The sequence below is a fragment of the Xenopus laevis genome, chromosome 3L (genome assembly GCF_017654675.1).
Source record: "Xenopus laevis strain J_2021 chromosome 3L, Xenopus_laevis_v10.1, whole genome shotgun sequence".
Classification (NCBI taxonomy): Eukaryota; Metazoa; Chordata; class Amphibia; order Anura; family Pipidae; genus Xenopus; species Xenopus laevis.
Genome location: NC_054375.1, coordinates 58,755,525 through 58,769,454, shown reverse-complemented (window position 1 = coordinate 58,769,454; position 13,930 = coordinate 58,755,525). Strand labels below are relative to the sequence as shown.

Genomic DNA, 13,930 nt, shown 5'->3' with positions numbered 1-13,930 from the left:
GACTGACAGAGAGGCCTTGCACTTGCCCCCCATAGTGTAACATTAACACTGCAATGTTAGCCCTTGTTATTAACATAGTACATATTGTATCTCAAAGTAAATCAGACTCCTGTGCTCAAATCCTTTCAGTACTTGAAGAAAAAGTTACTTTAACACATTTCCTTGATTTTACATTTTCCTGGATTTTACATACTTTATCCCTGGTTTTACTGTATTTGTTGATGAAATTATTAAAAGCAGTCTGTGTCTGTCCTTAGCTGACTCCTTCCCAATTTGCCAAACTACAGAAACAATGTATGAGAAATCTGCTCTTCTCCAGCCAAGTCTCCACTTCCCACAATGCCTTGCACACTTCTCTTATTCTCCCTCTTCTCATGTCCAATAATCACAGAAAATGCAGAGCATTATGAGAATGGGAGCCTTGGTTTGGTGGAGAGCTGACAACCAGTTCAATGTTTAAATGGTATGACGAGTCAGTGAAAAGAGAGGAGTGAATTGTAGAAAACAGAAGCTGCTTTCATTTGCAAATAACCTTAAAGGAGAACTAAACCCCCTTTGGTACAACAGCTCTTCTTAACTACCTTCTTTCGGCCCCCCTTGTGAAATGCAAATTTACCACATTCAAGTTTTTAATTGATTGAGTTTATTTAGATTGGAGCTTTTGATAAATAACTTTTCAAGTTTTTTCAAATTAAATATTCCTCTATGAGTTACCTGAACATTTCCAAAGCCAGCTATATGAGGCAGCTCAAAATCCATTTTTCCAAAACTAGTGTACTTTTCAAGTACATTCAATTCAAGTTAATTGAAGGCTATTGGAAGTATTTGTATCAAGCCCACTGAGGTGCAACATGTTGGAAATCAACCTACGTGCCAATACCCTAAGGGCCTTCAGCTGCAGGGGAGCGTAGGAATAGACGCATTTAGCTTTTTTCAATGGGGCTGTACTCACACAGGCGCGTGTAGGCGCGAACGCAGGAAAAATGCAGCATGTTGCGTCTCAACCTGCGTTCTCGCAGGTTGAGACTTCCTGTGTGAGTACAGCCCCATTGAAAAAAGCTAAATGCGCCTATACCTGTGCTCCCCTGCAGCTGAACGCAGAAAAACCGAACGCAGGGGAGCGCAGCTTCAACCACTCGTTATGGTAAAGATTTCAGTTTTCTTTATAACATTCAGGCCTCAATCGCCCAAGCTCCTGTATGAGACCTGTTGTTTACATCACTGCAAGATTTAAATGAACAGTAACATGAAAAATGAAAGTGTCCTAAAGCAATGAAAATATAATGTACTGTTGTGCTGTACTGGTAAAACCGATGTATTTCCTTCATAAACACAACTATAGTTTATATAAACAAGCTGCTGTGTAGCCATTGGGACAGCCATTCAAAGCTGAAAATGAGAAATGGCACAGGATAGACAGCAGATAACATATAAGCTTGGTAGTATACAATGGGATTCTTCAGAATGTATCAGTTATCTACTCTGTATCCTGTGCTTGAATGGCTGCCCCCATGGCTTCACAGCAGCTTTTTTATATAAACTAGAGTTGTTTTTCTAAAGCAAACACACCAGTTTTGCCAGTGCAGGGTACCAGTACATTATATTGTCTTTCCTTTAAACCACTTTAATTTTTCAGTGTCACTGTTCATTTAAAAGCTAATTCATTGGCATTCTGGTTGCTACAAGGATTTTTTTATGAAACTCCTGTTATTACCACTGTTTTAAAATGTTACTTTACAATAACTGATCTATTTAGCAGAAGCATACCTGCACTTACTAGTAGAGAAAACAACAAAACACAAGTATATCAGGTGGAGTTATTGGGGTTGATGGTATTTCTTCTTTTAAAACAAAAGGGTTTGTTGCATGTATCACTACCTATTGTTTCCAATATTTTGAAATGTATAAAGTGTAGGCACAATTAGGGTGTGACCACAGATCTTAAACAATTTATCATTTGCCAACACCACTAGCAAAATGCTGGAGGCTGATACACCCTATTTTGTTTTTGTTTGCTCGTTTATTATGCTTCATACAAGGAAATGCCTGTGCTGGAACTGATTTGTTTTATCTTTTAGAAGATAAAACAAAGTTGTCCTCATGTAAACTACGGTACTAGTGGTTGTACTAGCTATCCATACCTTCAGTTATGCTACATTGTTAGCTTATACCCCAATAAAACAAGAGGACAACAGGTGGTTATAAGGAAAGTCAGCAAACTGTATCAGCAACCTGTGTTAGCAACAACTTCATGAAAGTGTTTTTATTGGAAGTGAAATAATTCTCTTTGACCCTTAGTCTCTTCTTACACTACTGCTACTTTTTTTGTTGCTATTTTACAAATTCCTGTTTTACATCTTGTAATATTCTCCATTTCCCTAAATAACCATCTGTAATTTTTTTCTTGTTTATATAATTGCAGTTGTTCAATAACTGAATTAAAATAGGACTAGTTCCCTCTTGGAGTGATACTTTTCCAGATGTCTGTTGCATTGCATCTGCAGTACATATTGTAAGAGAAGCCCTGGGAAACAGGTTGATGCAGTGTATATTTCTTCCAGATTCCTTTCCTATATGTGGTAACTTCAGCAAATGTCAGTTTTGCAAAGGGAAAAAAGTGTTTCATTTTACAATTGTTTAAGCTTAAGTAAAAACTGGTTTATGGAGTCCCTGAACAAAAGTGAGTGAATCCTCCATTCCAGTTAAGGTGGCCATACACGGATAGATCCGCTCGTTTGGCGATGTCGCCAAACGAGCGGATCTCCCTCCGATATGCCCACCTTGAGGTGGGCAATATCGGGCAGATCCGATCGTGGGCCCTAGGGCCCAACGATCGGATCCTAGCATTCACAAACGGACGGTCGGATCGCAGGACCGCATCAACTAACAGATGCGGCCGCGATCCGACGGGGTTTTTAAACCCATCCGATCGAGATCTGGCCGACTTTCGGCCAGATCTCGATCGGGGAAGCCCGTCGGGGGCCCCCATACACGGGCCAATAAACTGCCGACACGGTCTGTCGGCATCTTTTATCGGCCCGTGTATGGCCACCTTAAGCTGCTCCAGGTGAATTGGATTCCCAGACAGATAGCTGCATGGTGATTAGGCTGCAACTGTGCAGGGGTTGGCTCCCAAAGAAAATGGGCTGGGATGTTCAGTGTAAAGTCTTAAAGTCATTTGTGCATTTACCTTGTTAGGGATTGGGGTCTTGGTTAGTAAGGGTCAAACAAAGCAGTTAGAGCTGGACAAGCTTAGGTTTTTTTTTTGTTTTCTATATTTAGTTTTTTGTTTCTCTTTGGAAAAGCCTCTAATAAACTGGCCAAAGACCAGCTATAGTCAATTGAACTGTCTGCGCCTCTGTTTTGGAATGTCCGGAAGTGCATGTAACGGTCTATTCTGCAGTGAGACCACACACCAACTAACTGAAATCGCTATATGTAGAAATAAATCTACCGATGCCCTGAGTTCAGAGACATTCATTCAAAGGTAGGTACAGAGGTTTGAGAGCAAAGCAGTTACAGGTAGATAGAAAACATTTGCTAAAGCTTGATAGGTTGTGGGTCCCAAGATGTTACTTGGTTAAGGAACTATAATGAAAATACAATCCAAATTGTCAAGTGTTGCATTGTGTAATAGTTGGACAGAAATCGCCATGTTATGCACACAATGCCACAATCCCCCCCCCCAAATTCCAGGGAAATTGTGGTTGCACAATGTCTTTACTACAATACATATTTTGCCCCAACATGGATGTAAAGTACCATCCATCTCTATAAATCTCAGATAAGCTGTAGTAAACATTATTTCACAATTATTTATGTTGCAATTGTGTCCGTTTTGGCACGTGGAGTTAATAACCACATTAACAGCACTTGGTGCAAGTCAGTTGTGGCTATTTACTCTGCCCATTACCTTAACCCTAGATTTACCAATGCATTCAGGCTGGTAGTTGTTCCATAGGTGCTGATTAGAGCAGCTTGAACACACTATTTCAGGCAGTGAGCATATACTGGTGTTATCTTTTGTGAAAAGCATTGGTGCATGGGCAGTATGCATCCAAACAAGTGCTTGAGTTCACAAATAAGGCGTATAGTCCAAGACATAATCTGTACCAAAATTGCAAATTTTAGATTTTTGTCAGATGTGTGTGTCGCAACCAACCATCCTATAGTATCTAATGCTATTATAAATCATCTCTGCGTTGCCTACATTGAAAACTTGTAGGCCAGTGGTATTTTTTTAATTTCCTTAAGAGGGTGGTTCACCTTTAAGTTAACTTTAAGTATGTGTTCGAATGGCCAATTCTAAGCAACTTTTTCTGTGGTCTTCATTATTTATTTTTTTATAGTTTTTTTATTTGCCTTCTTCTGCTGACTTGTGCCAACTTTCAAATGGGGGTCACCGACCCCATCTAAAACAAATGCTTTGTAAGGTGACAAATGTATTGTTATTGCTACCTTTTATTATTCATCTTTCTATTCAGGCCTCTCCTATTCATATTCCATTCTCTTATTCAAATCAATACATGATTGCTAGGGTAATTCAGACTCTAGTAACCAGATTGATGAAATGGAAAACTACAGACCTACTGTATAAAAAGCTAAATAACTCAAAAATCACAAATAATGAAATGAAAACCAATTGCAAATTGTCTCAGAATCATACTAAAATGTATCTTAAATGTAAACAACCCCTTTAATGATCACAGAAGCGATGCAATAGATATCAAATTTGTAGAGAAGTGAGACAAAGCATTTATTGCTTTATTTAGCCCTAAGGCAAATGGCACTTACAATCATTTAACAAGCAAGGGTTACACATTCTACGTGCAAGAGGTTACACTCATGTATCAAGTATCCTTTGCTGCAGCCTATATGCATTAATGAAAACCCCTTATTGCTGGGTACAAATGGAATTTTAGCCTGATGGACATTTCTAGGCCAAATTCCATTAACATGGGGCCTCCCTCCAGGCTGAAAAACAATGGCTGAAAATATGCTGCATGTGCCATGAGACTATAAGCAGGTCTCTTGGGAGAACTGAGACTAGCATCATAAAGGGCAATTCAACTTCATTAGCAAAACTGTTATAACACATAAAACATTGACCTAAAACTCCCAGAAATGTGTTGAAACCGCCATCAGGGGGGTACAGCTGTACTGGACCTGGCAGGTTTTTAAGTTTGAAGGGGGGCCCCGCCATGCTACACTTGCGGGGCCCCCCTTCGCATGGCCAAAAGATCGAAAAGCGCCCTCTGCCAACAAAATTGGAAAGCCACCAGCTCCTCTGCCGAAATTTTCCGAAAGGAGCAAAAGTCTCCGCTCCGCAATGAGCCGAAATCCGACAAAAGGAACTGAGAGCCGAGCTGAGGACCCAAATTCTGACGAAAGGACCCTAACACTGCTGAATGGAGCCGGAGAAGAGGAGAATGAAGTGGTAAGGTAAGTTCCACTGAACATCATTTTTTAAACTTTTAGGGGAGGGGGCCCTGGCCACCAATTTTCTTTTACCTATAGGGGGGCCCTGGCCACCAATGTCTTTTTATAACTTGTAGGGGGCCTGGTCAGCAATGTTTTTTTCTTATTTACTTATGGGGGGGGCCTGGCCACCAATATTTGCTTTTTCACTTATAGTGGAGGGCTGGCCACTAATTTTTTTTTTTACCTATAGGGGGCCCTGGCCACTAATGGCTTTTCATTACCTTGTGGCCTTTTTACTTTGGGGTGGGCGGGGTCTGGGGCGGGGCTTTAGGTCTGGGGACCAGGGGGCCCAGAAAATGTTGTCATACGGGACCCCATGATTTCTGATGGCAGCCCTAATGCATCTATTAAAATGTATTATACACATTCTGCCCCATGTTTATATTGTTTCTTCCTGGTGGTTCTCTACAGAAAAAATAGTTTTGAAGAACCTCCCAGATTTTCTGGTTTCATAGGACAATTTAGTATGCCAATATGCTATGCAGCAGTTTATACTTGAAAAATATAATGTAGAATGGAATGCTGTTACTCTACATAAAATGCAAGACTTGGATTATCCACTTAAAGCCAATTAGCAGAGAGTAAAAGTGAAATAACTAAAATATTTTCTGACTGCTTAGCAAGTGATCTTCATGAAATCAGCCCATTTAATCAAAGGCAGCAAATTTATAGCCCATGTCTTTGAAAGAAAAAACTCTTTTGAGCCATATTTGCTCCAAAACAATTATTTCAGTAAACATGTAAAAAATTATGTTTGCCCCTAAGGGGTCACTAAAGGTCTAACTGTACGAATCTTCAGTAGTTTCAATTACAGATGGGATCACAGGACTGTGAGCCTGAAATGTAGACCAAGAGGCTAGAACAATGAAGTTTTGTCTTAGGCCTGGGAACATGGATAACTGATTGACTGAGCGTAAGACCTGCCTATAAATCTTAGTAATGCTACTGGATTATCTATAAAATGTACTCATACTGATAAGATTCTAATTCCAAACTTTAATCTAATGTCTGAAAGAGCAGAACAAAAAATTTAAACTGAGAGAGATTTTTACAAAAAACTCATGAAACACAAGGGGGCAGATTCACCAATCACCGAATTTGCGATAGCGTCCGCTTCGCTCACATCACTTCTCTAGGCGTAGATTCGCCAGGAATACGCTAATTCGCTAAATTCTGAAGTTGCGTCCAGGTTGCTGAATGCTGGCAAAGTTGCGCTAGCGTTACTGCGGCAATCGAAGCGAAGTTGCGCTAGCATTGCCTAATTTGCATATGGCGGGAAGTTAAAGTTGAATGGACGTATATGTTGCAGCCAATACATTACATTACACAAGCACGGGAAACCTTGATAAAATAAAATAGAGTCATTATATTGGCCTACACATGATCCCAGTGTATAGTTTATGTGCCATATGTTAGGAAATGTAGGGGGAAACCGGGTACCCCAGAAAAAATTTATGATCTTTTGCAGTCTATCACCCTGAAAAATAAAGTCACCAGCGTTTTATTGGGACTTAGAAAAATATTCAACTATTTTTTGAGGAAGTCCTATCTACTCTATTGCACTTCATCTGGTCTAAGGTGGCAAAGGCAAGTCTGGCGCAAGAGGTAACATTCAATAAAATCCGCATCTTAGTGAATTTGCCTAGTTACGTCCCTTCGCCAGAGCACAACTTCGCCAGGCATAAGGGAGCAAATTACAGCTAAAGTCTATCTTCTTTGCTTGCAGGTTACTTACAGCACCTGTAAGTAAATCTGCGAAGTGACAAAATGATGTCACGTTGGTCACTTCGCCCTTTAGAAAATCTGCCCCAAGGAAGTAAGAATTATTTTGTAAATCCCAATACTCAAGGAAAACCTTGTATTCTTTGAACATTTGCAATTTGCAGGCAGAGTATGACACAGGGAGCATATGGCAGGCAGAACAGAGCAGGAGACAGGGAAACCTATTGGAACCACTCTAAGATGTACTTCATACAGTGACACAGTGCTGGTGCCCCATCAGCAGTTTGTATGTGTGAACAGTGTAGGTAGTTTCAGGTACAGGGCTTTAGGGAGTGAACGATAGAGGTGTCACAGGTGTGAACAATGCAGGGGGGATTACAAGTGTGAACAGTGGAGGATTTTATAATCTGAATTTAAGATTTAAACAATGCAAGGACCATTTAATCTCTGTAGTGATACCTTTTAAAGTTTACACTTGGTAAACAGGCAGACTTTGATGTGGAGGCCACACAAAGGGGGATGCAGGCCACCAGTTGGACAGCACTGCTGTAAAAATAGCAGCTACAGCTTTGGTTGACCAAGCTCTCACAATTTTCGTGAGTGCACAATGTATGCCCCTTGATCTGAATGAATTTTTCTGGGACAGTCACATTAAAGGGTGAAATGTTTCCAGATTATTTGTGCTGTAGTAGGTGTGCCTGGTCAAGTGAAGATACTGCAACAATGCTCTGGGAAGAGATCATTCATTTCTTAAAACATTTCAGAGTCTAACATCTTAACGTGAGCGCTAGAGATTTCTGCGAACTGAACTGCTTAAACTGGAAATGACTAGTTGTTTCTACTTCAGTAGTAGGGATGAGGAGTGGACAAACTTTCCCTTTTTCTTCATGGATGCCACTTGCATGTTTTTGTTGTCTTACTTCTTGAGTCTGATGTTGGCTGTTCTAGAGCAGAACATTGACCATGTTCTGACTAGTATCCAGGTGTTAATTTCTTGTTATTTTTCATTGGCTTGGGCGTTATCTAGGCTTTGGTTAGCAAATGTCAATGGAGAAGGAATAAATCTTTTTTATGCTGCAAGTGCAAGTATACCTGGTTCTTCAAAAATTGAGCATCTCCGCTTATTCTAATTCCAGGTCACTTGGAGGCTCATCTCATGGAATATTTCTGGGTGTTCTTCCAGTGTGTTTTTTGGTTGGTCTGGCTATTCAGTGCTGCTCCTGGGCTTCCGGTTTATCCAGATGTGCTCACTGGCAATGGCCATGCTACAGCTAACAATTCTAACTTGAAGTAATTAATTATTGGCTTTTCTTTCAGTATTTTTCAATCGTTTTGATCGGGACTGTGCCCATAAAACTGCTCAGTTTCTCTCTGTTCTGCTCTTAAGTGATTTGTGTCAAGGTTCTCTGTAGCAAATATTATAGACTCCACTGGTCATTTTATTAAGGCTGGCCTTTTTTGATATGATAACAGCTAAGCTTCCATTCTCTCTGATTCAGGGAATGGAGACTGCGTACATCTTCAAGTACAGTATATACCAGGGGTGTCCAAACTGCGGCCCGAGGGCTGCATACAGCCCATGATGGATATGAATGCGGCCCAGCTTGAACTTCCTCCAATCCAGGAAACATCATGTTGCAATGTCATGCACAGAGAGTGTATGTATGTGGTCACTAATTGTGTGCTTTAAATTTTACATGGGGTGTGCGGTGGGTGGCTTCCTAGAGCAGGAAAATCAGTTAACAAGTGAACAAACCAATCATAGGTTTATGATACCCCCTTTTCTTTTACTTTTACAATAAAATAAATCAAAAGTTAGCCTAAGAGTTTGTGTGTATTTCGAGTGTGGCCCCAGAACATTTTTCTTCTTCCAATGTGGCCCAGGGCAGCCAAAAGTTTGGACACCCCTAGCATATACTGTACTTCAGCTAGCTGAAGTTTTACCCATGTCATCTAGGTGAACTTCAGCCCTACCCTCTTATGTTTGACTGAGTAATAACCCAATCAGAAGCCCATTTCTTAACTGTTTGTCTTTGATTAATGCTAATGCCCAAGTGTGGGACCAATTCCTGATCAAATTTAAGTAGCTACTTTAGAGTTGGTGCAGTAGACAAACAAGCAGATTATCTCACACATTCTCCCACATTTTAGTTCATCAGCACATACCTCCCAACTGTCACGTTTTTTGCGGAACAGTCCTGATTTCGACAGCTCAGTTTGCAGTTATTGTTAATTAAATATCCCTAGTTTCTCTTTGATCTCCTGCACTGAACAGCCAGAAAAAATTTGTTAAACTTACTTAAATAAGAGGCTTTTTGTCAGAGAGGCCAGAATACTCAGCACCTGCACTTTGATAAAATTGTAACTATTTAAGATAATCTAAGATACAATTGTAACTGTTTAAGATAAGCAGGTCTTATTAGCAAAACTGTAGAAACACATCAAACCTGACCCTAAAACCCGCAGAAATGTGACAAACGTTGCATAACCTGACAAATTTTGTAAAATGAATGTGGTATTTAGGGAGTATGGGCATGGTCAAAAATGTTTTGCCGTGCATGGCATGGCAGATCTTTTTGCCCTTATTTCTATTTTTCAAATGTTGGGAGGTATGTAAGCATACAAATAAACCAGTTGGTTTCATTACAGGGCATATATCTGGACTTCACTCTGTCAGTTCTCCAAATATTAGATAACTTTCCCAGCCAGAAATGCTGGATGCAGAATCCAGTATGTAGAACATAATGAATAGTTTTTTTTATCTATTTGTAACCTTGTGTTAAACTAAGGGGTTGGGGGTCACCATGTATCAAGGGGAGCTTGAACCTGAGGATTTTACTACCCACTACATACAGTAAATCACCAGTATGAAAGACCTTTATTTGTCTCAGGGCAGAGTCAGATGAATACAATGGGCCAGATTCAATTCAGAGAGAAAAAGGGTTATCACTTGAAAACTCACGGACAAGATTCAATTTGAGACACAATTCAGAAAAAACGTATCACTGTGAAAACGTTATTGAAGTCTGTGAATTAAATCTTGTAATTTTCACGTGATAACCATAAGATAACTTCTTTTCGGTTGAATCTGGCCCAATGTCTGAAGCTTACACTGAGCTCAGTGAAGGTTTTCTTTATGGTTATACTATTAAGTAGTCCAGTCTGTTTGTGGGCATTGTGAATGTGCACTTTAAACTTTGTGGACAGTCAGTGTGTCAAGTAATACAATTATAATAAAGGCCACCATTTATAATTATCTTTCTTTAGATCTAGAAGAAATGTATCAAATTTATCATCTTGCCATCTCTATTTTGGCCACTTGATGTCAGTGTACTACCATGTACTGGATGCTTGCTATTTGTACTTTCTCAAATCATAACAAATGCATGCCGGTGTCATTAAAATATATCATAACACTTCTTTTGTCATGCATGATTTTATTATCCCACAAATTCTATCACTTGAATTCATCTGCTACCCTGGTTAACTTCAAAGAATCAGACCAAATGAGTATATTTGATACCAGTAGCTAATTGAGAATATTTCAAGGATCAAAAGTTTGCCATAGTGTTACTTCTAGCTCTCTGTTCTTTTATTTAAAAATAATTAAGTCAATAATAGAAATGAAAATGACCATTCATCATCCACAATCCAAGACAAGTATTTATGTAAATAATAGATCAGTAAAATGTACTTGGCTTTATTATTAAAGCTTTCTTATCTTTTCTTCTCCTTCATAACAATTAAATCACTTTTATGAACAAATTTTTACTTATTCATTTTTCTCCTGTCAGTGTAATTAAAGAAAACTATGGCCTAACCCTTTAGAAGGCTGCTTTCTCCAAAGCTTTGAACTATTAATGTGAAAGAATGGTTGTATGCTCCATATATTCTGCCATGTCAAATCTAAATGCTTTCCTATAAGGAGGCGAGCAGAAACCTCAACCTTGGGGCTGTAGTGGATGTGTTTTATTTATATTTTGCTAAAGCATTTGATACAGAAGCTTAATGGTTACATTTAGAATACTGGCCTTGGACATATTTGTACATGGATAGAAAGGTAAGGAAAGATTGATTACAAAGAGGGGTTATAAATTGGTTTCATTTTTAGGTGGACCTACTGTATGTTGTTAGTGGTGTACCGTAGGGGTCTGTCCTTGGCCCATTGCTTTTTCATTTATCCATAAATGACCTCAAGGCAGGCTTTGTAAGTACTGATTCTGTATTTGCTGAATTGTGCAAGTGAATATGTTACTCGCAGGATGTTGCCACTTTCCAGAGTGATAATGAATAAATTGCAGAACTGGCAGTGGTTCAAGGCTGATAAATGTAAAGTTATGCACTTGAACATAAACAATATGAATGCTAGTTATGGACTAGACAGAATTGTATTGGAGCCTACATAAATAAGAAGGTGTGATTTGAATATGGGTAATGGAATCCACAACTCTAGGCAGTGTCATTCAGGAACCGAAGATGCCCCAGTAGCTCGCCATATTCTTTTCTGCTGATTCGCTGCACATGTTCTGTGCTGCTGTCACTTACTGAGTTTAGGGGCTGACTCACAATATACAGTACACATAGAATATAAATGTCACAATATAAGACTGAACATGGCAATATTTTAGGATTACCCAATAGCACATATTACTTAAAAGTACATTTTTATTAACATGGTTTATTTAAATGAAACAGGGTTTCACATATGAGCTATTAGATGTGCAATATTTTTAGAGACCTACATTGTTCGTTGGTATAGTTTTCCATTTATGAAAAATCCACATATACAGTATATAATATTATATGATTATGTGATAAATATGAAACTAGCACACACATTTTGAAAATGATCACAAAGATGTATTCAGTTCTGAAGCTTTATTACCAAGGCTCCATCAGTGTTGGCTCCTAAAGGTAGCAGGACCTCTCTCCTCATGTAAAGCCTGTTTGTTAGACTGATACAAACGGAGGGCTTTTGATTAAGGGAAAACTGCATTAGTAAATGCTACGCTAAAAAGGTTTTTGTTTCAGAATATAGTTTCTGTAGAATGGTAAGTGGTAGACCATCTAACCCAGTGCAGGATATATTGGTGCCACTTCGCTCTGAACAGATAATATGGTTACACAGTATTATTGGATAATTTAAACTCCCTGTTCTTGATTAACAAAAACTGAAATGTTCTTATAATCGCTATTTTCATTAGTAACAGTGAAAAGTCTGTAATTATAATGCCTAGACTAATTGCATCAAGGCAAGAATTAAGAATTAATTTTCTTTTTATATCTTGCCTAAACTCATCAAAAAGCTATTATATTCACCCAACAATGCTCCATCTCAGACGCAAAAAAGCTCCAGCATATGAATATACAATTTATAAATGATACTCAAAGACTCAAAAAATTGCTTCCCTTTTTGCTTTACTACTTGAAGACAATTTTAAGAAATATAGTGAATTAAGGCATGAATTGTTCTGTCACTTCCAGTCAGATACAGAGTCTGGGTTTATGATTTGATCTGCATATATGGCTCTGTGCTATCCAAATAGCTGTCTCCAAAGTTGGGGAAAAGTTTGTGCATGGTATACCATTAACTGAGAAATTTAGAGTAGGAGGGACAAATCTTGTTTAGTAAAGGGATAACTAACCAGAGCACAGAGCATGTGCAGTGAATCAGCAGAAAAGAAGATGGGGAGCTATTGGGACATCTTTGGAGACACAGATCTTCCCTGCTAAAGGACTGTGGTTTCCTTGGGCTGGTAAAGAAGCCCAAAACATAATGTACAACATTTCACGCTACTTCTTTAGTTAAGCTTTAGTTCTCGTTTTATATCTGTAGGCAAAGTTTCACTGCCAGACAAAATAATTCATGGGCGTAAATATACAATTACAATATCTGGTGAAATGTGTTCAGTGTTCCAACAACAGATGGAAAAGAGTTGCTATAAAACATAATAACCTTTTACTATCACTCAAATAATGTCTTTCCGAGCCTTAAAAGGTCAGTAAACACAATCTGTGACAAGCCCTTTGCATTACAAAGTAATATACTGGCAGAAGCCTCTGCAAAGGAAATAAAATATGCATTTCAATTATGGTCGTTACATAAATTGTCAAGATGGAATTTCAAAATAAAATGTAAATTAATATTTGGCATGAGGCACATTATGATGTTGGCACTCTAAAAAGACGTGCATTTGCAAACGAGAATTAACAGAAGAACATGTAAATAAATAAGTGTGTTTTGGAAATCACATTATATAGCAGTTACTTATTTCTATGCACTTGATACTACATAAGTAATTTGAGTAACAGCATTCAGATACATAGCATTTTAGAAGACTTTATTTGCCAAACTGTTGAAAACTCACTAGTTTTTTTTGGAGAGATATATTAGTGTTAAAATGCAAGTAATGGGAACTGCCTGGAAAAGTCTGTATGTCATTTCTTCTTCTATAAGGCCTTTTCTTTCTCTGTTGTGAAATCCAGCAACACACCTTTACCATGGGTTTCATGTCTGTGGTTGTACTGGACAAAATAGTAATGACTATTTGCCCTGACCACAATTTCTTCACATAGTGGAGCACAGTCACAGCTACATAGCACATTAAAGGGATCCTGACTTCTGAAATTTGTATGCACCAATTAAAATTAAACAAAAACTGTATATATTATATGCCATATGTTATGTTAAACATTTCATGACCATTGCCTCTAAATCAACAGTCAT

At 38.6% G+C, this 13,930-nt stretch overlaps 1 long non-coding RNA gene across 2 annotated transcripts in view; it reads left to right on the top strand.

Moving 5' to 3' along the window:
* Positions 1 to 3,060: 3,060 nt before the first annotated feature.
* LOC108711039 overlaps positions 3,061 to 13,930 on the top strand; it is a 50,724-nt gene continuing 39,854 nt past the window's right edge. For both annotated transcript variants that reach the window (XR_001934843.2, XR_005966280.1), the window contains exon 1: positions 3,061 to 3,487. This is a non-coding gene — a long non-coding RNA (uncharacterized LOC108711039). The remainder of the gene's footprint in view (positions 3,488 to 13,930) is intronic.